This window comes from Thunnus thynnus, chromosome 2, assembly GCF_963924715.1.
Source record: "Thunnus thynnus chromosome 2, fThuThy2.1, whole genome shotgun sequence".
NCBI lineage: Eukaryota > Metazoa > Chordata > Actinopteri > Scombriformes > Scombridae > Thunnus > Thunnus thynnus.
The window spans coordinates 39913450-39926567 of NC_089518.1; the positions used below are offsets into that span (position 1 = coordinate 39913450).

General features: G+C 52.1%; 1 protein-coding gene and 15 non-coding genes across 18 annotated transcripts in view; 1 reads left to right on the forward strand and 15 right to left on the reverse strand.

Annotated features, from left to right (window-relative positions):
- The window catches only part of cntrl (centriolin), a 95992-nt gene that overhangs the window by 32222 nt on the left and 50652 nt on the right, over positions 1-13118 (forward strand). The gene's annotated exons all lie outside the window — the stretch shown is intronic.
- Positions 226-307, reverse strand: trnas-gcu (transfer RNA serine (anticodon GCU)). Its single transcript has one exon. It is a non-coding gene; the product is annotated as a tRNA-Ser (tRNA).
- Positions 803-875, reverse strand: trnaa-agc (transfer RNA alanine (anticodon AGC)). Its single transcript has one exon. It is a non-coding gene; the product is annotated as a tRNA-Ala (tRNA).
- trnas-gcu (transfer RNA serine (anticodon GCU)) lies at positions 2047-2128 on the reverse strand. The gene has a single exon. It is a non-coding gene; the product is annotated as a tRNA-Ser (tRNA).
- On the reverse strand, positions 2624-2696 carry trnaa-agc (transfer RNA alanine (anticodon AGC)). Its single transcript has one exon. It is a non-coding gene; the product is annotated as a tRNA-Ala (tRNA).
- trnas-gcu (transfer RNA serine (anticodon GCU)) lies at positions 3856-3937 on the reverse strand. The gene has a single exon. It is a non-coding gene; the product is annotated as a tRNA-Ser (tRNA).
- Positions 4433-4505, reverse strand: trnaa-agc (transfer RNA alanine (anticodon AGC)). The gene has a single exon. It is a non-coding gene; the product is annotated as a tRNA-Ala (tRNA).
- trnas-gcu (transfer RNA serine (anticodon GCU)) lies at positions 5665-5746 on the reverse strand. The gene has a single exon. It is a non-coding gene; the product is annotated as a tRNA-Ser (tRNA).
- On the reverse strand, positions 6242-6314 carry trnaa-agc (transfer RNA alanine (anticodon AGC)). The gene has a single exon. It is a non-coding gene; the product is annotated as a tRNA-Ala (tRNA).
- Positions 7474-7555, reverse strand: trnas-gcu (transfer RNA serine (anticodon GCU)). The gene has a single exon. It is a non-coding gene; the product is annotated as a tRNA-Ser (tRNA).
- On the reverse strand, positions 8051-8123 carry trnaa-agc (transfer RNA alanine (anticodon AGC)). Its single transcript has one exon. It is a non-coding gene; the product is annotated as a tRNA-Ala (tRNA).
- On the reverse strand, positions 9283-9364 carry trnas-gcu (transfer RNA serine (anticodon GCU)). Its single transcript has one exon. It is a non-coding gene; the product is annotated as a tRNA-Ser (tRNA).
- trnaa-agc (transfer RNA alanine (anticodon AGC)) lies at positions 9860-9932 on the reverse strand. Its single transcript has one exon. It is a non-coding gene; the product is annotated as a tRNA-Ala (tRNA).
- Positions 11088-11169, reverse strand: trnas-gcu (transfer RNA serine (anticodon GCU)). Its single transcript has one exon. It is a non-coding gene; the product is annotated as a tRNA-Ser (tRNA).
- trnaa-agc (transfer RNA alanine (anticodon AGC)) lies at positions 11678-11750 on the reverse strand. The gene has a single exon. It is a non-coding gene; the product is annotated as a tRNA-Ala (tRNA).
- On the reverse strand, positions 12910-12991 carry trnas-gcu (transfer RNA serine (anticodon GCU)). The gene has a single exon. It is a non-coding gene; the product is annotated as a tRNA-Ser (tRNA).

A 13118-nucleotide genomic window follows, 5' to 3' on the forward strand; every position in this document is an offset into this window, starting at 1 on the left:
TTGGACTCTCTGTTCCCCCCGCCCCCCACCCAAGTATCATAGGGAGCGCTTGCAAGAGGGCTTGCGATTGGTCGCTGGTGTGCGGATTGATTTCCCCTCCTTGACCGGACCCTGTGATTAGATGAGTTGAATTCACTGCCTTCAATGCTGCCGCATGGAGGCCTTAGTCATGGAGCCGGTTAGCTCGACGACATGTGAACGCAGCAGACTAAAGTCAAGCTGACTCGACGAGGATGGGATTCGAACCCACGCGTGCAGAGCACAATGGATTAGCAGTCCATCGCCTTAACCACTCGGCCACCTCGTCTGTTGACGGGGTTTCAATACATACAATCCATACAGCCGTGGCGTTGTATGGACAATGTGTGAAACGCATTGACGTCGGGTAACGTGGCGGTCGTGAGAGCGGTCAGAGTCACGGGACTGAAGGTGTGAATAGTTGAGGAGCCTTTTGGGAAGGATTGAATCATAGCTGACAGTCTAACAGCCCGTTCACACATGCAGACTCCAACACTGGAGACACAACAGGACGCCTTTCAGTATGACGTGGACTCTCAAAAACTGCCACTGCTGCTCAAAGGGAAGTTGAGAAAAATTCAACTTTATGCAGAAGTTAAGACTGGAGGAGGAGGTTGAAAGAAATGATGCGTGGGAAGAAAAGACATGCCAGCAGAGTGCTGACCTTACATGTAAGAGGACTCTCTCTATCTCACCTCTGAATTAACCGCACAGATGGGGTTGTTTGCTGTAGTGCACGAGAAAGTCCCAGGCACCATTACGCGGAGACAGCGGGAAAGGCTTGTGGAGAATGCGGGCGTCGATCCCGCTACCTCTCGCATGCTAAGCGAGCGCTCTACCATTTGAGCTAATTCCCCTGTCGTCTAAAAAGCACTCTCTTCACTTTTGATCACTCCCCCCTGCAGTGGTGAAATGTGGCTTTTCTTGTTAACTTGTAGTCGTGTAAAGACAGAAGACTGAATTGAACATGAGCTGACGAGGATGGCGTTGGAACAGAGGCGTGAAGAGTGCAATTGATTGGGAGGTCTTCACACAGACCTGGAAGGTCTGGAGGGTTTCATGGGTGTCTTTCCTAAGTGGAGACACCAAATAAAGAGTTTCCTCGTCCTGACATTTATACACGGCTCATTCAAAGAGGTAGCAGTATCGTGGCCTCCTCTCATAACTGAGTGCAAAGCAGCTCTGATTCGAAACGCCAGCGGTGCAAGGCATCCAACAGGCTAGGATAGCTGCCTCCGTTTTGGACTCTCTGTTCCCCCCGCCCCCCACCCAAGTATCATAGGGAGCGCTTGCAAGAGGGCTTGCGATTGGTCGCTGGTGTGCGGATTGATTTCCCCTCCTTGACCGGACCCTGTGATTAGATGAGTTGAATTCACTGACTTCAATGCTGCCGCATGGAGGCCTTAGTCATGGAGCCGGTTAGCTCCACGACATGTAAACGCAGCAGACTAAAGTCAAGCTGACTCGACGAGGATGGGACGATTGGCTGCAGGGGCTGTTAGGTGGGGCCGAAAACTTGGTGGCGTAGTGACATTCACGGGGCTGGTTGGTGAGCTGCTGTAGCTGGCCAGCTAAGCGCTAACTCGCTAGCCGGCTGGGCCACCGCTAGTCATTCACAGCAGCTCCCAGAGTTTCTCTCTGTTTTCTCTCCGCTGTTCCGTTTCCTCGTCCTGACATTTATACACGGCTCATTCAAAGAGGTAGCAGTATCGTGGCCTCCTCTCATAACTGAGTGCAAAGCAGCTCTGATTCGAAACGCCAGCGGTGCAAGGCATCCAACAGGCTAGGATAGCTGCCTCCGTTTTGGACTCTCTGTTCCCCCCGCCCCCCACCCAAGTATCATAGGGAGCGCTTGCAAGAGGGCTTGCGATTGGTCGCTGGTGTGCGGATTGATTTCCCCTCCTTGACCGGACCCTGTGATTAGATGAGTTGAATTCACTGCCTTCAATGCTGCCGCATGGAGGCCTTAGTCATGGAGCCGGTTAGCTCCACGACATGTAAACGCAGCAGACTAAAGTCAAGCTGACTCGACGAGGATGGGATTCGAACCCACGCGTGCAGAGCACAATGGATTAGCAGTCCATCGCCTTAACCACTCGGCCACCTCGTCTGTTGACGGGGTTTCAATACATACAATCCATACAGCCGTGGCGTTGTATGGACAATGTGTGAAACGCATTGACGTCGGCTAACGTGGCGGTCGTGAGAGCGGTCAGAGTCACGGGACTGAAGGTGTGAATAGTTGAGGAGCCTTTTGGGAAGGATTGAATCATAGCTGACAGTCTAACAGCCCGTTCACACATGCAGACTCCAACACTGGAGACACAACAGGACGCCTTTCAGTATGACGTGGACTCTCAAAAACTGCCACTGCTGCTCAAAGGGAAGTTGAGAAAAATTCAACTTTATGCAGAAGTTAAGACTGGAGGAGGAGGTTGAAAGAAATGATGCGCGGGAAGAAAAGACATGCCAGCAGAGTGCTGACCTTACATGTAAGAGGACTCTCTCTATCTCACCTCTGAATTAACCGCACAGATGGGGTTGTTTGCTGTAGTGCACGAGAAAGTCCCAGGCGCCATTACGCGGAGACAGCGGGAAAGGCTTGTGGAGAATGCGGGCATCGATCCCGCTACCTCTCGCATGCTAAGCGAGCGCTCTACCATTTGAGCTAATTCCCCTGTCGCCTAAAAAGCACTCTCTTCACTTTTGATCACTCCCCCCTGCAGTGGTGAAATGTGGCTTTTCTTGTTAACTTGTAGTCGTGTAAAGACAGAAGATTGAATTGAACATGAGCTGACGAGGATGGCGTTGGAACAGAGGCGTGAAGAGCGCAATTGATTGGGAGGTCTTCACACAGACCTGGAAGGTCTGGAGGGTTTCATGGGTGTCTTTCCTAAGTGGAGACACCAAATAAAGATAGGTTTTTTTCCCCCTCCAGTATCACGAATCCTCCACAGGGGAGGAAGGAAGGGAAGTGCAGCACGGAACTAGATAGCTTCCCTTTCTTGGTAGGGGAATTAGCTCAAATGGTAGAGCGCTCGCTTCGCATGTGAGAGGTAGCGGGATCGACGCCCGCATTCTCCAAAAGGCTTTTAGGCATTTCTTCTACTTACGTAGGGAAAGTCTAGCTAACGTGGAGAAGCGGTTTTGCATCTGAACGTGGGTAAGACAGAAAGGTCTGGATGAGGCATCCATAGGACCCAAAGGACACAAAGTCCCGAGTGGAAGAGGGAGAGAGAGCGGGAGAAGGAAAGAGGTCCCGGGAGACCCCACTGTCCATCGCAGAGAGGCCTGGCTGCAGGGGCTGTTAGGTGGGGCCGAAAACTTGGTGGCGTAGTGACATTCACGGGGCTGGTTGGTGAGCTGCTGTAGCTGGCCAGCTAAGCGCTAACTCGCTAGCCGGCTGGGCCACCGCTAGTCATTCACAGCAGCTCCCAGAGTTTCTCTCTGTTTTCTCTCCGCTGTTCCGTTTCCTCGTCCTGACATTTATACACGGCTCATTCAAAGAGGTAGCAGTATCGTGGCCTCCTCTCATAACTGAGTGCAAAGCAGCTCTGATTCGAAACGCCAGCGGTGCAAGGCATCCAACAGGCTAGGATAGCTGCCTCCGTTTTGGACTCTCTGTTCCCCCCGCCCCCCACCCAAGTATCATAGGGAGCGCTTGCAAGAGGGCTTGCGATTGGTCGCTGGTGTGCGGATTGATTTCCCCTCCTTGACCGGACCCTGTGATTAGATGAGTTGAATTCACTGCCTTCAATGCTGCCGCATGGAGGCCTTAGTCATGGAGCCGGTTAGCTCCACGACATGTAAACGCAGCAGACTAAAGTCAAGCTGACTCGACGAGGATGGGATTCGAACCCACGCGTGCAGAGCACAATGGATTAGCAGTCCATCGCCTTAACCACTCGGCCACCTCGTCTGTTGACGGGGTTTCAATACATACAATCCATACAGCCGTGGCGTTGTATGGACAATGTGTGAAACGCATTGACGTCGGCTAACGTGGCGGTCGTGAGAGCGGTCAGAGTCACGGGACTGAAGGTGTGAATAGTTGAGGAGCCTTTTGGGAAGGATTGAATCATAGCTGACAGTCTAACAGCCCGTTCACACATGCAGACTCCAACACTGGAGACACAACAGGACGCCTTTCAGTATGACGTGGACTCTCAAAAACTGCCACTGCTGCTCAAAGGGAAGTTGAGAAAAATTCAACTTTATGCAGAAGTTAAGACTGGAGGAGGAGGTTGAAAGAAATGATGCGCGGGAAGAAAAGACATGCCAGCAGAGTGCTGACCTTACATGTAAGAGGACTCTCTCTATCTCACCTCTGAATTAACCGCACAGATGGGGTTGTTTGCTGTAGTGCACGAGAAAGTCCCAGGCGCCATTACGCGGAGACAGCGGGAAAGGCTTGTGGAGAATGCGGGCATCGATCCCGCTACCTCTCGCATGCTAAGCGAGCGCTCTACCATTTGAGCTAATTCCCCTGTCGCCTAAAAAGCACTCTCTTCACTTTTGATCACTCCCCCCTGCAGTGGTGAAATGTGGCTTTTCTTGTTAACTTGTAGTCGTGTAAAGACAGAAGATTGAATTGAACATGAGCTGACGAGGATGGCGTTGGAACAGAGGCGTGAAGAGCGCAATTGATTGGGAGGTCTTCACACAGACCTGGAAGGTCTGGAGGGTTTCATGGGTGTCTTTCCTAAGTGGAGACACCAAATAAAGATAGGTTTTTTTCCCCCTCCAGTATCACGAATCCTCCACAGGGGAGGAAGGAAGGGAAGTGCAGCACGGAACTAGATAGCTTCCCTTTCTTGGTAGGGGAATTAGCTCAAATGGTAGAGCGCTCGCTTCGCATGTGAGAGGTAGCGGGATCGACGCCCGCATTCTCCAAAAGGCTTTTAGGCATTTCTTCTACTTACGTAGGGAAAGTCTAGCTAACGTGGAGAAGCGGTTTTGCATCTGAACGTGGGTAAGACAGAAAGGTCTGGATGAGGCATCCATAGGACCCAAAGGACACAAAGTCCCGAGTGGAAGAGGGAGAGAGAGCGGGAGAAGGAAAGAGGTCCCGGGAGACCCCACTGTCCATCGCAGAGAGGCCTGGCTGCAGGGGCTGTTAGGTGGGGCCGAAAACTTGGTGGCGTAGTGACATTCACGGGGCTGGTTGGTAAGCTGCTGTAGCTGGCCAGCTAAGCGCTAACTCGCTAGCCGGCTGGGCCACCGCTAGTCATTCACAGCAGCTCCCAGAGTTTCTCTCTGTTTTCTCTCCGCTGTTCCGTTTCCTCGTCCTGACATTTATACACGGCTCATTCAAAGAGGTAGCAGTATCGTGGCCTCCTCTCATAACTGAGTGCAAAGCAGCTCTGATTCGAAACGCCAGCGGTGCAAGGCATCCAACAGGCTAGGATAGCTGCCTCCGTTTTGGACTCTCTGTTCCCCCCGCCCCCCACCCAAGTATCATAGGGAGCGCTTGCAAGAGGGCTTGCGATTGGTCGCTGGTGTGCGGATTGATTTCCCCTCCTTGACCGGACCCTGTGATTAGATGAGTTGAATTCACTGCCTTCAATGCTGCCGCATGGAGGCCTTAGTCATGGAGCCGGTTAGCTCGACGACATGTAAACGCAGCAGACTAAAGTCAAGCTGACTCGACGAGGATGGGATTCGAACCCACGCGTGCAGAGCACAATGGATTAGCAGTCCATCGCCTTAACCACTCGGCCACCTCGTCTGTTGACGGGGTTTCAATACATACAATCCATACAGCCGTGGCGTTGTATGGACAATGTGTGAAACGCATTGACGTCGGCTAACGTGGCGGTCGTGAGAGCGGTCAGAGTCACGGGACTGAAGGTGTGAATAGTTGAGGAGCCTTTTGGGAAGGATTGAATCATAGCTGACAGTCTAACAGCCCGTTCACACATGCAGACTCCAACACTGGAGACACAACAGGACGCCTTTCAGTATGACGTGGACTCTCAAAAACTGCCACTGCTGCTCAAAGGGAAGTTGAGAAAAATTCAACTTTATGCAGAAGTTAAGACTGGAGGAGGAGGTTGAAAGAAATGATGCGCGGGAAGAAAAGACATGCCAGCAGAGTGCTGACCTTACATGTAAGAGGACTCTCTCTATCTCACCTCTGAATTAACCGCACAGATGGGGTTGTTTGCTGTAGTGCACGAGAAAGTCCCAGGCACCATTACGCGGAGACAGCGGGAAAGGCTTGTGGAGAATGCGGGCGTCGATCCCGCTACCTCTCGCATGCTAAGCGAGCGCTCTACCATTTGAGCTAATTCCCCTGTCGCCTAAAAAGCACTCTCTTCACTTTTGATCACTCCCCCCTGCAGTGGTGAAATGTGGCTTTTCTTGTTAACTTGTAGTCGTGTAAAGACAGAAGATTGAATTGAACATGAGCTGACGAGGATGGCGTTGGAACAGAGGCGTGAAGAGCGCAATTGATTGGGAGGTCTTCACACAGACCTGGAAGGTCTGGAGGGTTTCATGGGTGTCTTTCCTAAGTGGAGACACCAAATAAAGATAGGTTTTTTTCCCCCTCCAGTATCACGAATCCTCCACAGGGGAGGAAGGAAGGGAAGTGCAGCACGGAACTAGATAGCTTCCCTTTCTTGGTAGGGGAATTAGCTCAAATGGTAGAGCGCTCGCTTCGCATGTGAGAGGTAGCGGGATCGACGCCCGCATTCTCCAAAAGGCTTTTAGGCATTTCTTCTACTTACGTAGGGAAAGTCTAGCTAACGTGGAGAAGCGGTTTTGCATCTGAACGTGGGTAAGACAGAAAGGTCTGGATGAGGCATCCATAGGACCCAAAGGACACAAAGTCCCGAGTGGAAGAGGGAGAGAGAGCGGGAGAAGGAAAGAGGTCCCGGGAGACCCCACTGTCCATCGCAGAGAGGCCTGGCTGCAGGGGCTGTTAGGTGGGGCCGAAAACTTGGTGGCGTAGTGACATTCACGGGGCTGGTTGGTAAGCTGCTGTAGCTGGCCAGCTAAGCGCTAACTCGCTAGCCGGCTGGGCCACCGCTAGTCATTCACAGCAGCTCCCAGAGTTTCTCTCTGTTTTCTCTCCGCTGTTCCGTTTCCTCGTCCTGACATTTATACACGGCTCATTCAAAGAGGTAGCAGTATCGTGGCCTCCTCTCATAACTGAGTGCAAAGCAGCTCTGATTCGAAACGCCAGCGGTGCAAGGCATCCAACAGGCTAGGATAGCTGCCTCCGTTTTGGACTCTCTGTTCCCCTCGCCCCCCACCCAAGTATCATAGGGAGCGCTTGCAAGAGGGCTTGCGATTGGTCGCTGGTGTGCGGATTGATTTCCCCTCCTTGACCGGACCCTGTGATTAGATGAGTTGAATTCACTGGCTTCAATGCTGCCGCATGGAGGCCTTAGTCATGGAGCCGGTTAGCTCCACGACATGTAAACGCAGCAGACTAAAGTCAAGCTGACTCGACGAGGATGGGATTCGAACCCACGCGTGCAGAGCACAATGGATTAGCAGTCCATCGCCTTAACCACTCGGCCACCTCGTCTGTTGACGGGGTTTCAATACATACAATCCATACAGCCGTGGCGTTGTATGGACAATGTGTGAAACGCATTGACGTCGGGTAACGTGGCGGTCGTGAGAGCGGTCAGAGTCACGGGACTGAAGGTGTGAATAGTTGAGGAGCCTTTTGGGAAGGATTGAATCATAGCTGACAGTCTAACAGCCCGTTCACACATGCAGACTCCAACACTGGAGACACAACAGGACGCCTTTCAGTATGACGTGGACTCTCAAAAACTGCCACTGCTGCTCAAAGGGAAGTTGAGAAAAATTCAACTTTATGCAGAAGTTAAGACTGGAGGAGGAGGTTGAAAGAAATGATGCGCGGGAAGAAAAGACATGCCAGCAGAGTGCTGACCTTACATGTAAGAGGACTCTCTCTATCTCACCTCTGAATTAACCGCACAGATGGGGTTGTTTGCTGTAGTGCACGAGAAAGTCCCAGGCGCCATTACGCGGAGACAGCGGGAAAGGCTTGTGGAGAATGCGGGCATCGATCCCGCTACCTCTCGCATGCTAAGCGAGCGCTCTACCATTTGAGCTAATTCCCCTGTCGCCTAAAAAGCACTCTCTTCACTTTTGATCACTCCCCCCTGCAGTGGTGAAATGTGGCTTTTCTTGTTAACTTGTAGTCGTGTAAAGACAGAAGATTGAATTGAACATGAGCTGACGAGGATGGCGTTGGAACAGAGGCGTGAAGAGCGCAATTGATTGGGAGGTCTTCACACAGACCTGGAAGGTCTGGAGGGTTTCATGGGTGTCTTTCCTAAGTGGAGACACCAAATAAAGATAGGTTTTTTTCCCCCTCCAGTATCACGAATCCTCCACAGGGGAGGAAGGAAGGGAAGTGCAGCACGGAACTAGATAGCTTCCCTTTCTTGGTAGGGCAATTAGCTCAAATGGTAGAGCGCTCGCTTCGCATATGAGAGGTAGCGGGATCGACGCCCGCATTCTCCAAAAGGCTTTTAGGCATTTCTTCTACTTACGTAGGGAAAGTCTAGCTAACGTGGAGAAGCGGTTTTGCATCTGAACGTGGGTAAGACAGAAAGGTCTGGATGAGGCATCCATAGGACCCAAAGGACACAAAGTCCCGAGTGGAAGAGGGAGAGAGAGCGGGAGAAGGAAAGAGGTCCCGGGAGACCCCACTGTCCATCGCAGAGAGGCCTGGCTGCAGGGGCTGTTAGGTGGGGCCGAAAACTTGGTGGCGTAGTGACATTCACGGGGCTGGTTGGTAAGCTGCTGTAGCTGGCCAGCTAAGCGCTAACTCGCTAGCCGGCTGGGCCACCGCTAGTCATTCACAGCAGCTCCCAGAGTTTCTCTCTGTTTTCTCTCCGCTGTTCCGTTTCCTCGTCCTGACATTTATACACGGCTCATTCAAAGAGGTAGCAGTATCGTGGCCTCCTCTCATAACTGAGTGCAAAGCAGCTCTGATTCGAAACGCCAGCGGTGCAAGGCATCCAACAGGCTAGGATAGCTGCCTCCGTTTTGGACTCTCTGTTCCCCCCGCCCCCCACCCAAGTATCATAGGGAGCGCTTGCAAGAGGGCTTGCGATTGGTCGCTGGTGTGCGGATTGATTTCCCCTCCTTGACCGGACCCTGTGATTAGATGAGTTGAATTCACTGCCTTCAATGCTGCCGCATGGAGGCCTTAGTCATGGAGCCGGTTAGCTCGACGACATGTAAACGCAGCAGACTAAAGTCAAGCTGACTCGACGAGGATGGGATTCGAACCCACGCGTGCAGAGCACAATGGATTAGCAGTCCATCGCCTTAACCACTCGGCCACCTCGTCTGTTGACGGGGTTTCAATACATACAATCCATACAGCCGTGGCGTTGTATGGACAATGTGTGAAACGCATTGACGTCGGGTAACGTGGCGGTCGTGAGAGCGGTCAGAGTCACGGGACTGAAGGTGTGAATAGTTGAGGAGCCTTTTGGGAAGGATTGAATCATAGCTGACAGTCTAACAGCCCGTTCACACATGCAGACTCCAACACTGGAGACACAACAGGACGCCTTTCAGTATGACGTGGACTCTCAAAAACTGCCACTGCTGCTCAAAGGGAAGTTGAGAAAAATTCAACTTTATGCAGAAGTTAAGACTGGAGGAGGAGGTTGAAAGAAATGATGCGCGGGAAGAAAAGACATGCCAGCAGAGTGCTGACCTTACATGTAAGAGGACTCTCTCTATCTCACCTCTGAATTAACCGCACAGATGGGGTTGTTTGCTGTAGTGCACGAGAAAGTCCCAGGCGCCATTACGCGGAGACAGCGGGAAAGGCTTGTGGAGAATGCGGGCATCGATCCCGCTACCTCTCGCATGCTAAGCGAGCGCTCTACCATTTGAGCTAATTCCCCTGTCGCCTAAAAAGCACTCTCTTCACTTTTGATCACTCCCCCCTGCAGTGGTGAAATGTGGCTTTTCTTGTTAACTTGTAGTCGTGTAAAGACAGAAGATTGAATTGAACATGAGCTGACGAGGATGGCGTTGGAACAGAGGCGTGAAGAGCGCAATTGATTGGGAGGTCTTCACACAGACCTGGAAGGTCTGGAGGGTTTCATGGGTGTCTTTCCTAAGTGGAGACACCAAATAAAGATAGGTTTTTTTCCCCCTCCAGTATCACGAATCCTCCACAGGGGAGGAAGGAAGGGAAGTGCAGCACGGAACTAGATAGTTTCCCTTTCTTGGTAGGGCAATTAGCTCAAATGGTAGAGCGCTCGCTTCGCATATGAGAGGTAGCGGGATCGACGCCCGCATTCTCCAAAAGGCTTTTAGGCATTTCTTCTACTTACGTAGGGAAAGTCTAGCTAACGTGGAGAAGCGGTTTTGCATCTGAACGTGGGTAAGACAGAAAGGTCTGGATGAGGCATCCATAGGACCCAAAGGACACAAAGTCCCGAGTGGAAGAGGGAGAGAGAGCGGGAGAAGGAAAGAGGTCCCGGGAGACCCCACTGTCCATCGCAGAGAGGCCTGGCTGCAGGGGCTGTTAGGTGGGGCCGAAAACTTGGTGGCGTAGTGACATTCACGGGGCTGGTTGGTAAGCTGCTGTAGCTGGCCAGCTAAGCGCTAACTCGCTAGCCGGCTGGGCCACCGCTAGTCATTCACAGCAGCTCCCAGAGTTTCTCTCTGTTTTCTCTCCGCTGTTCCGTTTCCTCGTCCTGACATTTATACACGGCTCATTCAAAGAGGTAGCAGTATCGTGGCCTCCTCTCATAACTGAGTGCAAAGCAGCTCTGATTCGAAACGCCAGCGGTGCAAGGCATCCAACAGGCTAGGATAGCTGCCTCCGTTTTGGACTCTCTGTTCCCCTCGCCCCCCACCCAAGTATCATAGGGAGCGCTTGCAAGAGGGCTTGCGATTGGTCGCTGGTGTGCGGATTGATTTCCCCTCCTTGACCGGACCCTGTGATTAGATGAGTTGAATTCACTTCAATGCTGCCGCATGGAGGCCTTAGTCATGGAGCCGGTTAGCTCGACGACATGTAAACGCAGCAGACTAAAGTCAAGCTGACTCGACGAGGATGGGATTCGAACCCACGCGTGCAGAGCACAATGGATTAGCAGTCCATCGCCTTAACCACTCGGCCACCTCGTCTGTTGACGGGGTTTCAATACTACATACTACTACATACAATCCATACAGCCGTGGCGTTGTATGGACAATGTGTGAAACGCATTGACGTCGGCTAACGTGGCGGTCGTGAGAGCGGTCAGAGTCACGGGACTGAAGGTGTGAATAGTTGAGGAGCCTTTTGGGAAGGATTGAATCATAGCTGACAGTCTAACAGCCCGTTCACACATGCAGACTCCAACACTGGAGACACAACAGGACGCCTTTCAGTATGACGTGGACTCTCAAAAACTGCCACTGCTGCTCAAAGGGAAGTTGAGAAAAATTCAACTTTATGCAGAAGTTAAGACTGGAGGAGGAGGTTGAAAGAAATGATGCGCGGGAAGAAAAGACATGCCCGCAGAGTGCTGACCTTACATGTAAGAGGACTCTCTCTATCTCACCTCTGAATTAACCGCACAGATGGGGTTGTTTGCTGTAGTGCACGAGAAAGTCCCAGGCACCATTACGCGGAGACAGCGGGAAAGGCTTGTGGAGAATGCGGGCGTCGATCCCGCTACCTCTCGCATGCTAAGCGAGCGCTCTACCATTTGAGCTAATTCCCCTGTCGCCTAAAAAGCACTCTCTTCACTTTTGATCACTCCCCCCTGCAGTGGTGAAATGTGGCTTTTCTTGTTAACTTGTAGTCGTGTAAAGACAGAAGATTGAATTGAACATGAGCTGACGAGGATGGCGTTGGAACAGAGGCGTGAAGAGCGCAATTGATTGGGAGGTCTTCACACAGACCTGGAAGGTCTGGAGGGTTTCATGGGTGTCTTTCCTAAGTGGAGACACCAAATAAAGATAGGTTTTTTTCCCCCTCCAGTATCACGAATCCTCCACAGGGGAGGAAGGAAGGGAAGTGCAGCACGGAACTAGATAGCTTCCCTTTCTTGGTAGGGGAATTAGCTCAAATGGTAGAGCGCTCGCTTCGCATGTGAGAGGTAGCGGGATCGACGCCCGCATTCTCCAAAAGGCTTTTAGGCATTTCTTCTACTTACGTAGGGAAAGTCTAGCTAACGTGGAGAAGCGGTTTTGCATCTGAACGTGGGTAAGACAGAAAGGTCTGGATGAGGCATCCATAGGACCCAAAGGACACAAAGTCCCGAGTGGAAGAGGGAGAGAGAGCGGGAGAAGGAAAGAGGTCCCGGGAGACCCCACTGTCCATCGCAGAGAGGCCTGGCTGCAGGGGCTGTTAGGTGGGGCCGAAAACTTGGTGGCGTAGTGACATTCACGGGGCTGGTTGGTAAGCTGCTGTAGCGGGCCAGCTAAGCGCTAACTCGCTAGCCGGCTGGGCCACCGCTAGTCATTCACAGCAGCTCCCAGAGTTTCTCTCTGTTTTCTCTCCGCTGTTCCGTTTCCTCGTCCTGACATTTATACACGGCTCATTCAAAGAGGTAGCAGTATCGTGGCCTCCTCTCATAAGTGAGTGCAAAGCAGCTCTGATTCGAAACGCCAGCGGTGCAAGGCATCCAACAGGCTAGGATAGCTGCCTCCGTTTTGGACTCTCTGTTCCCCTCGCCCCCCACCCAAGTATCATAGGGAGCGCTTGCAAGAGGGCTTGCGATTGGTCGCTGGTGTGCGGATTGATTTCCCCTCCTTGACCGGACCCTGTGATTAGATGAGTTGAATTCACTGGCTTCAATGCTGCCGCATGGAGGCCTTAGTCATGGAGCCGGTTAGCTCGATGACATGTAAACGCAGCAGACTAAAGTCAAGCTGACTCGACGAGGATGGGATTCGAACCCACGCGTGCAGAGCACAATGGATTAGCAGTCCATCGCCTTAACCACTCGGCCACCTCGTCTGTTGACGGGGTTTCAATACTACATACTACTACATACAATCCATACAGCCGTGGCGTTGTATGGACAATGTGTGAAACGCATTGACGTCGGCTAACGTGGCGGTCGTGAGAGCGGTCAGAGTCACGG